Consider the following 11,742-nt stretch of genomic DNA (forward strand, 5'->3'; position numbering starts at 1 on the left):
ATCAGGATTTAAAAAAAAGAAACTTGCCGTAAATATGTGTGCACCGTCCGTACACACTTAACTGTGCATACGCACTCTTTTACTGGTGTGTGTGAATTGGTGACTCCAACTGGTCAAGTAATGAACTGAACAGGGCTACGTTTCCCAAAAGCATCGCAAGCTTAGTTCATAGAGACCATTGGAGCCAATGGTTTCTGCGATCTTCTTAGCTTACAATGCTTTTGGGAAACGCAGCCCAGACTGATTCCAAATTCTGCTTTTCATTTAATACAAAACATTTAGATTAAAAAAGTATGGAGTTAAGCACTTAAATAATAAGTCATTGTTATCCAGTTGATAATAGGCTATATTACTTTTACACAACTAATTAAAATAACAGTAAAATGTGATCTTAAAGGAAATATTGGTGATGCGCTGCTTTTGGAGATCTTTCCCGTGGCATCATACTGAGGGAATGTACATTTAATGACAGTAAGAATTTCTTGGCTCATGATATTTTTGGTTCCCAAAGGCCGTGCGCTTCAATTTGTGTTGTATATTACAGAAATCACGTTCTGAGGACAGCATTCGAATAAAGATAAATCTGTGATGTGCACTTGACTCTGTCAGATGTGGAATGGCCTGGTAATTTAAAACAGATTTAATGCAGAACACTGCTGGACACATTCAGAAGTCGAACGGACCATTGGAGAGACTGGTAGCCGGGTGTCTGGATATGTCTCCTCAGAAACACGATACTGTACAGCCGCACACAGCTGCACAATATGTACATTCAGTGCATTTCACACTTCACCCTGACCAAAAATACCATTGCAATCCAGCAGTGTTTTTGGTTTAACAAGAAGTATATAGGGGGAAAAAAAGGTTATGCATAGTAAAAACAGGCGTTGTCCACTCCATATATGGTTATTTTGGGGAGGAGATGGGGTGGGGAATAAGTGCATGTACGAACAATTTTCGTCTAACTGCGATTTATCAAGTGAATTATGCAATGGTTCTGACATACGTATGGTTTTATAAATCTGAATTATATATTATATATACATTTTGTTAGATTCCTGATACACCCAGCTTAACACCTATCTCAAGGGAACCAGAGTATTTGCCGTCAGACCTGTATTTGCTTCTTTTCATTTATTTTTGTGCGTTTTGCCCTCAGCAGTGAATTAGCATGGCTTAACCATGTTTTGTTTGTAAATAGCAGCAGGTATCATGAAGTGCTTTAGGGTGTAGCTGATAGTGGCAGACGATTACCTGCCTGCTCAAAGTGACTTCCAAAACATCTGTGGGGATTATTGCAAAGGGGAAACCAAAAAATGGCCAAATGGAGGACTGTCAAGAGACATAGCACAGAAACCAGTATTTTTGATAGCTTGATTTAATTTGCTAATCACACAGGTGGGAGTATAGTGACACTCATCAGTAAAAACAGAGAAGAATGTAAATGGTTCCAAAGGCATCATTAGCCTCTGGCAATGCTGGTTTGAATCCCATTCTGAGAGGGTTGAGCAGGACCGGTTACAACGGTGCCGTGACCCGAATGGGAGTGAGGTTTAGGGGGGTGAGTGTAATGGGAGCCAGCTGGTACGTGATAGCTGTGCAATATGTGTAAACCTCACTCCCCTGGCTTCAAGAGGCGCACTAGCGACTGACGCTGTAGCCTTTAGCCTCTCATTAGCACGCTCACCTTCCAAGCTGGTGATGCTGGTTTGAATTCTGTTTGGAACAGGTCGAGCAGGACCAGTTACACTTGCAGCCGCCATATTTGTGACCATCACCAGGAGGAAGCAATGGTAGTGAATGGAAAAACACCTGTGAAACGATACCAAGAAAAAAAAAATAGCTTTTGAAAATAGGTTTCCCGCCGCAATGCTGAAATAGAAACCAAGCGATCAACAGAATGTTCTGTTGCTCGTCAGAAAATGTACCTTTTATCTGGTGTCGTTTGCCATCAGGTTAGGAAACATTTTACTGTGGCTGCCTTCAAAAACTGGAAAATACAGGTAGGATGAAAATAAGGTGCTCTTCAAACTGTCCTGAGACCAGTTCCCTTAAGAGTTCCATTCATTCATAAACGTTGTCAGTTAAGCCGTTAACTGATTAAGTTTTCGGATGCAGCCTATCCCTCTCAGTTTAATTGAGCACGCTGGCTAAAAAAATAAATAAATAAGGCTGGGCAAAGAAATGCATCTTTTCTTGGACTACAAACTCTTCAGACATGTTTTGTAAGTTCAGTTCTCTGGTTTATGTGCAGCTGTGTTGTGTTCTTTAGTATCGCTGTGGCAGACCTGTTTTTAGATAAACAAAACACATTTTCGCCTGAACGCCCCTTTTCGCCAGTGGGCTGCATGAACTACTGGTCTCGTGCAGTCTCATGATCGCACACAGGAGAGCAACGGTCCGTTTCAATAAATAATACATTCGATTTCGGTTTGTTTCTCACCAAACATTTTGGATGCTTTCATTACATTCATGAGTCTAATGGAATAATTTATTAGACTTCTGAATTATTTTTTGCGTCGTTTTGAAGCTTGAAGAGGTGGTCACTATAAACTGCCATTGTATGACACCACTGAGCACAGCATTTTTTTTCACAGATTCTCCCTTTGTGTTGAGAAAAAGAAGAAAGTCAAATGGGGTTATAACAGCACAGGGGTGAGTAAACAATGACTGAATTTTAATTTTTGGGTGAACTAACCCTTTAAGATTGTTTACATTGTGACATTATTATTTCCATGACACATTTTAATGCACATTTTAACCCCCAGTTCTCATTATTGCAATGTGAAAAAAGATGATCATTATGATATTCTCATAACCATAATGTGAAAAAAGTATATTATTCAAACTGTAAAGTATACATCATCATAGTAATACTCCCTTGGTACTGCCTTTTATTTTTGCTGATTTAAAAAATTACTGTTACAGCAATGAGCATCATAACTGAAAATAATGGGATTCATAAAAAGAAATGTTGGCCCCATCACGGTAATGAGAATTGGGGGGTACAATGTGTTGGAGTCCCTTAAAATAATGTGACATTGCAAAATGTCTTAGGGGTCATAAATGTTAGATTCATCTTTTTTATACCAATACTAATACAGTATATCTGTGGAATCGGTTGCACAACTTTCATAGCAATTTGGGTCACATATATCATATTGTGCTAGTACTATACTGGCAACATCAAACAAAGTCTTTTAATGACAGCTTGCCAAGCATTGAGACTTCACAGATAAATGAAATGCAACTTTGCAAACTCAACTGACCTTAGCCTAATATCAAAAGGCTAAGGCATTTCTATCGAGTTCACTGAGAGAAACAGGACAGGAGAACAGAGAAAGAGAGAGACACAGACAGACAGAAATGCAAAGTGAGACAAAAAAAAAAAAAAAGATCTTGTCAGAAATTAGAGATAAAGGGTCTGATGCAGCCTACTCTACGATTCTGACACCCATTACAATGCAAACATATGACATGTATGTGGAATGATGTAAAGCTCTTCGTTTCACAGATTTGCCTCTTCAAAGTCTGCTGTTTCATTGATTGGCCGTGTGCATCGATTGAAACATTGAGCTGTTGTACAAAGGATTCTCTTTGATATGCACCTGCAATCACACAAGCAACAAGTGCTTGATTGGGTTAAAGAAGTAGAGAAGTGCTTGAAGTTAGGGAAGCATCAAAACTTCTTCTAGAGGAAAGTTAAAAGGGAATTAAATTGCCCACTTTTGATTTAGGTCTGCTAACACACTCAACATATAGAAAGTTTATATAGAAAGTTATGAAAACTAACAACTAAATAGACATGTAGACCACTCAATATTTGTCACCATTTTTTACGTGTTTGTTTCATATATAAACGTTTCTAAAAAATAACACATTGTTTTTCAATGTAAATATTTATCTTTCACGTTGAATGTAAATAATTTTTTGAATTTACATGTATGTACATGTCTTGAGAGCAATGGAACCTGCACAACTAAGTGAAAGAAGACGCACCTGCCACTGGACTGAATTGGATTCAACTTTAGTCACTGTACAGAAAAGTACAGACCAATGAAATCCACTCAGCATCTAACCTGTGGCCTGCACCATGAAGCCGGTTTCGGTGGCTAGCCAGTTAAGTTTTAGTTTAATTTGCCTCAAATCCAGGTTTTAGGTACCTGGGGTAATCTGGTCGGCTTTTAGCGGTGTTCATTGCCATAGCAACTTACGCTACACGACTAACCTGCTCATAGAATACAGATCACTAACAGATGCTGAACCAGTCAGCTGTGAGTAAAATGACATCTCTGACGCAGTCCTCTTTACCCCATGTCTCTTAAAGCACACTTTACAAATAAAATCTTGGAAATCCACAAAATCGACTCTTCATGATAAATTGTTTATTTCAGAATCTAAATGTAGATTTTCAGCAGATAGAGTACTGTATTTTATTTAAAATTTAATTGCTTTTCATTTACCCTCTTTAGCCATAGCAAAAAATATCTTTGAAAATATAAACATAACATATTAGGCTATCTATAAAACAGCCAGAAAGATGGATTAATATGATACCTGCAAAAAAATAATCGTTTTTTTTAAATATTAAAATCTCAAGATTGCTATGGAAAGGGGTGAATGTCACCCAAACCCCTTCTTTCTTTCATGGACTTGAGATGAACATACAGTATTTTACTTGAAGTTATAATAATATAAGCAATATAAGCAGTACACAAAATATGTATTTAATAAAAACAACAAATATGTCTTATTAATGCATATCAAATTTTTGCATACAGTATTCCAAGTGCTCACTTTTTAATTAATCAATAGTAGCCTTTTTTTAATGCTTTTTAATTTTGCCCTTTTTTTTTAACTAAAGACTATGTAAAAAAAAAAAAATAAATAACTGTTATTTTGAATAACCATATCAAATAACCATTCACAACATATTCTATAAATAACATGTGTAATTCATTCATTTACATTTTATATTTTATTTCAAATAAAATGGAAAGAAAGTTAAGGCATAGGACATCATATCTTGTGGTGTAGTGGACTAAAGTGCAGAACTGGTAAGCAGAAGGTTGCTGGTTCAATCCCCACAGTCACCACCATTGAGTAATGCACTTAACTCTGGGGGGATTGTCCCTGTAATGAGTGCACTGTAAGTCACTTTGGATAAAAGTGTCTACCAAATGTATAATAATTTTAAGCAAATCACATTTATGTTCACATTCCAGACTTTTAGTTTAAAATATTAAATTAACCTGTTTAATCACTTCAGTCCAATAAGATCATACAGAATTTGACTGTAATGAGCCTTTTTTTTTTTTTTTCAGTTTCCCCAACAATCCCCTTTTACCATACTATTACATTTACTTTGAATAACAGGTGTTATAAAAAATCTTATTTGTATCTTCCAAGCATATTCCCTCCAAACACTGGATTGAGTAGTATGGAATGTATTATTTGATAATTCTTCCCAGTCTTGCTGACTAATTTTTATTTTTAATTCATCCTCCCACCTACATATAATTTTATTCAGAGTGTCCTGTATATCACTTTCAAGTGCACTCTTTAAAATTCCTAACATTTTTGTTGGATTAGTTGTATTGTATGTATCATTTATAATTTATTAATAGATGCATTTCCTTTTTTATTTCTTTTACTTTAACTTCTGTTAATAAATATCTTCTTACCTGTAAATAATAACAAAATTGTGAATTTGGAAGCTCATATTTTTTTGCTAGGTTTGAAAGTTGAACAGTTGGTTATATCTTTTCAGACCTCTATCTGCCCAAAACTTAATCTATTTGGAATGAAATCAGGATCTTTATCAATTTCTTGTAAATTAACTATATCTTAATTTTACTATTGTTCTTTTTTTTTTTTTAATCAAATTCTAAAAGTAATATTAATACAAATATTATCTATTGATTTAAATTTGTTGCTTTGTTTGGGTAGGAACAGGGATATATTAATAGGTTCCCCCATTTGATACATTTCCATCTTCCTCCATTTCACTTTAGATTCTTTGTTCATCCAAATCAATATAGGTTGAATTTGGGCAGCTTTATAATAATTGATTACATTTGGAAATTCTAGACCTCCAAGCCTTTTTGACAACTTAAGAATTGTAAGACTAATTCTAGGTTTTCTATTATCCCATATATATTTACAAAGTAGTTTATTCCATTGTCTAAAAACATTTTTTTATATACTAACTAGTAGATTTTGAAAAAGGAAAATAAACTTAGGAATCATATTAATCTTTATAGTCTCTATGTGTTTTGTAATCAATATTAGCCTATATTTCTTTGCAATAGTTTTGAATGATATATAACATTTTCAATTCAAATAAATATAAAAGCTTTTATATTTTAAATAAATGTAAGCTTTTAAAATTAACTTACTTATGCATTGATATACCAGCTGTTTTTTGTTTTTTTTAATCACATTAAGAATTTGTTTGCAGCAGTCCCATTGAGCTCTCGTAGCAGCCGCTGTTTCTTCTTGTTGTGTAAATGTCTTTAATTGCTTCATAATTTTGCAGGTATCCCTTGCACTATGTAAATCATGTGTATCAATTCTTCATGATTTCATGCTGAACTCTTGAGCAGTGTAAATACATTTTATTTAATTTTTTTTATTTTATTTATTTATTTTTTTATGTCTTGTGCACAGTATAAGTTATTCAGAGGAGAAAACAACTATAGCCTATATTATTAAATAATATTATGGTGCAATTGCAAATAGTATGATATACAGGTGCATCTCAATCAATTAGAATGTCTTGGAAAAGTTCATTTATTTCAGTAATTCAACTCAAATTGTGAAACTCGTGTATTAAATAAATTCAGTGCACACAGACTGAAGTAGTTTAAGTCTTTTGTTCTTTTAATTGTGATGATTTTGGTTCACATTTAACAAAAACCCACCAATTCACTATCTCAAAAAATTAGAATATGGTGACATGCCAATCAGCTAATCAACTCAAAACACCTGCAAAGTTTTCCTGAGCCTTCAAAATGGTCTCTCAGTTTGGTTCACTAGGCTACACAATCATGGGGAAGACTGCTGATCTGACAGTTGTCCAGAAGACAATCATTGACACCCTTCACAAGGAGGGTAAGCCACAAACATTCATTGCCAAAGAAGCTGGCTGTTCACAGAGTGCTTTATCCAAGCATGTTAACAGAAAGTTGAGTGGAAGGAAAAAGTGTGGAAGAAAAAGCTGCACAACCAACCGAGAGAACCGCAGCCTTATGATTGTCAAGCAAAATCGATTCAATAATTTGGGTGAACTTCATAAGGAATGGACTGAGGCTGGGGTCAAGGCATCAAGAGCCACAACACACAGACATGTCAAGGAATTTGGCTACAGTTGTCGTATTCCTCTTAAGCCACTCCTGAACCACAGACAACGTCAGAGGCGTCTTACCTGGGCTAAGGAGAAGAAGAACTGGACTGTTGCCCAGTGTTCCAAAGTCCTCTTTTCAGATGAGAGCAAGTTTTGTATTTCATTTGGAAACAAAGGTCCTAGAGTCTGGAGGAAGGGTGGAGAAGCTCATAGCCCAAGTTGCTTGAAGTCCAGTGTTAAGTTTTCACAGTCTGTGATGATTTGGGGTGCAATGTCATCTGCTGGTGTTGGTCCATTGTGTTTTTTGAAAACCAAAGTCACTGCACCTGTTTACCAAGAAATTTTGGAGCACTTCATGCTTCCTTCTGCTGACCAGCTTTTTAAAGATGCTGACTTCATTTTCCAGCAGGATTTGGCACCTGCCCACACTGCCAAAAGCACCAAAAGTTGGTTAAATGACCATGGTGTTGGTGTGCTTGACTGGCCAGCAAACTCGCCAGACCTGAACCTTGTCAAGAGGAAAATGAGAAACAAGAGACCAAAAAATGCAGATGAGCTGAAGGCCACTGTCAAAGAAACATGGGCTTCCATACCACCTCAGCAGTGCCACAAACTGATCACCTCCATGCCACGCCGAATTGAGGCAGTAATTAAAGCAAAAGGAGCCCCTACCAAGTACTGAGTACATGTACAGTAAATGAACATACTTTCCAGAAGGCCAACAATTCACTAAAAATGTTTTTTTTTTATTGGTCTTATGATGTATTCTAATTTTTTGAGATAGTGAATTGGTGGGTTTTTGTTAAATGTGAGCCAAAATCATCACAATTAAAAGAATCAAAGACTTAAACTACTTCAGTCTGTGTGCATTGAATTTATTTAATACACGAGTTTCACAATTTGAGTTGAATTACTAAAATAAATGAACTTTTCCACGACATTCTAATTTATTGAGATGCACCTGTACTATGTTTTAGGTATTATGAGGCATTTAAAAAAAATGGCTGTAGACATGCATGTAAATAAACAAACACAAGCACTGAACATTAAACTGGAGTTTATCAATCAACCTTTCACATTACATGATGGGGTTAAAAAAAACAATACCTCAAACACTCATTCACAACAACTGGATTGGCTTACAGCTGCAAAAGTATACATTTAAATGATAAAGAAAATAAGAAACTCACCAAATCTGTGTATCTCAACTTTGGTCTTTGGTCAAATTCAAACCAACTCTGTATCATTCCATACAACTATTAAAGGGTTTAAAGCAAACAACAGCAAAACTTAGTTTCTGGATCTTGTCCTTTATTTTAAACAAACGTATATATATACACTACCGTTCAAAAGTTTGGGGTCACTTGCCTGAAATGTTTCTCATGATCTTAAAAATCTTTTGATCTGAAGGCATATGCTTAAATGTTTGAAATTAGTTTTGTAGACAAAAATATAATTGTGCCAACATATTAATTTATTTAATTACAAAATGAAAATTGTATTTAAAAAAAATTTTTTTTTTTTTTTTTAAATGGATGACTTGGACCGAATAATTAAGAAAAGCAGCCAATAAGTGCCCAGTATATAGATTGGAACTCCTTCAATACTGTTTAAAAAGCATCCCAGGGTGATACCTCAAGAAGCTGGTTGAGAAAATGTCAAGAGTACATGTCTGCAAATTCTAGGCAAAGTGTGGCCACTTTGAAGATGCTAAAATATAACATAGTTTTGATTTATTTTGGATTTTTTTAGTCACAACATAATTCCCATATTTCCATTTATATTATTCCATAGTTGTGATGACTTTACTATTATTCTAAAATGTGATAAAAGAATAAAAGAATAAAGAACGAGTAAGTGACCCTAAACTTTTTTTCGATTGGACGTGAATCTGATTGGACGAGAGACGTTCCATGAGTACTGATGGTCTCACACCATCAGCACTCAGATGCCTCACTGTGTGTATCACTCCGCTTGTGTCACATTTAATATTGTGACATTACATATTTCGTTTACATATAAGGACTACTGAGTAGAAACTCTTCTTGAATGTCCATGTTTTTCACGCGCTTTACATACAGCTGGCCACATCAGTGGATTCGTCAATCTGGAGTGCAAAAAATGGGCTCAACATCTAGCACCACTGTTGTATCGGTACTTAACGTACACGAAGAAGAGCAATGCTAAGGCTAGCTAGAGAACTACGGAATACCCCTTTAAATGTTTTGTGAATCTAAAATGGATTACTAGAAGGTGCTGTGCACAATGATTTGAGGTAGTAATGGCAGGTGACCATTACAGGGCAAATGACATCTGAATGTGCAAAAGGCAGGATGATAACAGGATGATGATATACTACTGAAGTATATGAATGGGGAAATATAACTGCAGTGTAAATAACATGGTTTAAAGAATATGAAGAATTGTATTGAGTTGAAGTATGTCATGAAATGGTAATAAGTGGGCAAGCTAACAGGAATACATAACAGAGGAATGAGGTATAAATAACAGATGTATTCTTTAATTTTTATTTTATTTTATGGAAAGTGGGGAATAGAAGGTTTAGCGCCTGAGTTCAGAGTTCATCAGGCATCCTTACAACTGAAGGAAATAGCTGTTTCTGAGTGTGCTGGTGAAACAGCAATGACTTCTAAAGTGTTTCCCAGATGGAGGAGTCAGCAGTCCATGTTTGGCCCTTTGTAAACAGTGTTTGTGATGAATGTCCTTGATGCAGGTAAGCTGGACACCAGTGATGATGTGTTAGGCAGTTTTCTCCACCTGCTGTAGGGCTTTCTGATCTGAGACAGTGCAGATGCCACACCACACTGTAATGCAGCTAGTTTAGATATTTCAGTGGTTCAGGTTCTACAGAATCTTTCCACATATGAAATAAAATCCTCTCATAATTTACTCACCCTCATGCCATCCTGGATATGTATGGCTTTCTTTCTTCTGAAAGAAAAATACGCCTCTCAGCAGAACAGAAACAACGATTTTTAGAAGAACATCTCAGATCTGAGGATCCATACAATGCAAGTGAATGGTGACCAAAACGTTGATGCTCTAACAAGCACACAAAGGAAGCATAAAAGTAAACCATATGACTCCAGTGGTTTAATTCATGTCTTCTGAAGCGATCCAATAGGTTTCGAGCTCGATTACACTTTCTAGCACCATCTAGCACTCTGTTCAGCTGAAGTGTAATTAAGCTGTAAATCATGATCGTACCTTTAGACTGTAGTCGCAAGATGTAAAAGGTTAGGTTAGGGTTAGGGTTTGTTCTGTTCTCAACCAAAACCAATCGGATTTCTTAAGAAGACATGGATTAAACCACTGCCTTAATGTGTAAAACACTGTACATTCGTAAACCCCAGGTTAACTTTGTTATTTGTATAATTGTGATGTCAGTAACAATGGTTGGACGAATACAGCTCGCAATGGACATGCAACCTGTCAATGGAGCTGCTCTTCTGTGGAAATGTTGGCAAGCACATCAGCTCTGTTTGTCTTTCATCTTCAGAAACACCACAAAAACACACACAAGAGGATTGGAATATTGTCTCTTCATCATGTTTGCCCTCACTGTTCAACATTTGACCTCAAATTCAGAATGTAAACAGCACATGAATGTTTTTGCGACTGTACAAAGTGCATAAATATAAAAGAGGTAAGCACTGAGGCATTATACGATTGGTTGTCTGTTGCTAAACAGCTTTCTGTAACATTCTAATACTGCATCATTTTACATTATATGCCTTTGGCACTGTAATGCGAGGTTAATCCAGAGCAGGGTTTCATATCCCCGGGTTAAAAGCGGTGCTAACCCCTTTCAAAATGACAAGAATGAAACTTGCTTTACCCAGGGTTAAAAGCGGGGTTTAAAAAGATGAAAACCCGGGGTTAAGAGCACTGTGAAAAGCCCTTTAGTCTCCCAAGGAAGTAGAGATGCTGCTGTGCCTTCTTGATGAGTGTGGAGGTGTTGAGAGCCCAGGAGAGACCCTCTAAAATATGGACACCTAGAAAGTTAAAGCTGGATACCTGACTGTGTGGAACATAATCAAACTGCTATCCAGAGACATTGGTCTTAGTTTAAACTGGCAGTACGGTCTGTTATAATCTAACATGTTTTGTCCCTTATTGCCATTTAGTGGCTTTTTAAGTTATTAATTCTTGCATGTCTTTTGTTAATAAAATTACATCTTTTTTCACGAAATTCCATGGTTTCCTAAGGTAAAGGGGTGTGTAAGTTTGGGGGCACTTCCACTCTACTCCTACTACATAAGTGGTTTAAGAATCACTACATAAAACATGCACTTTCATTTTTTTTTTTCCATTTGCTAACCCTTAGAGAGCTGTAAAGTAGACCGTTGTGAATTTATGAATTTATACTGAATTTA

Source organism: Myxocyprinus asiaticus, chromosome 1, assembly GCF_019703515.2.
Source record: "Myxocyprinus asiaticus isolate MX2 ecotype Aquarium Trade chromosome 1, UBuf_Myxa_2, whole genome shotgun sequence".
NCBI lineage: Eukaryota > Metazoa > Chordata > Actinopteri > Cypriniformes > Catostomidae > Myxocyprinus > Myxocyprinus asiaticus.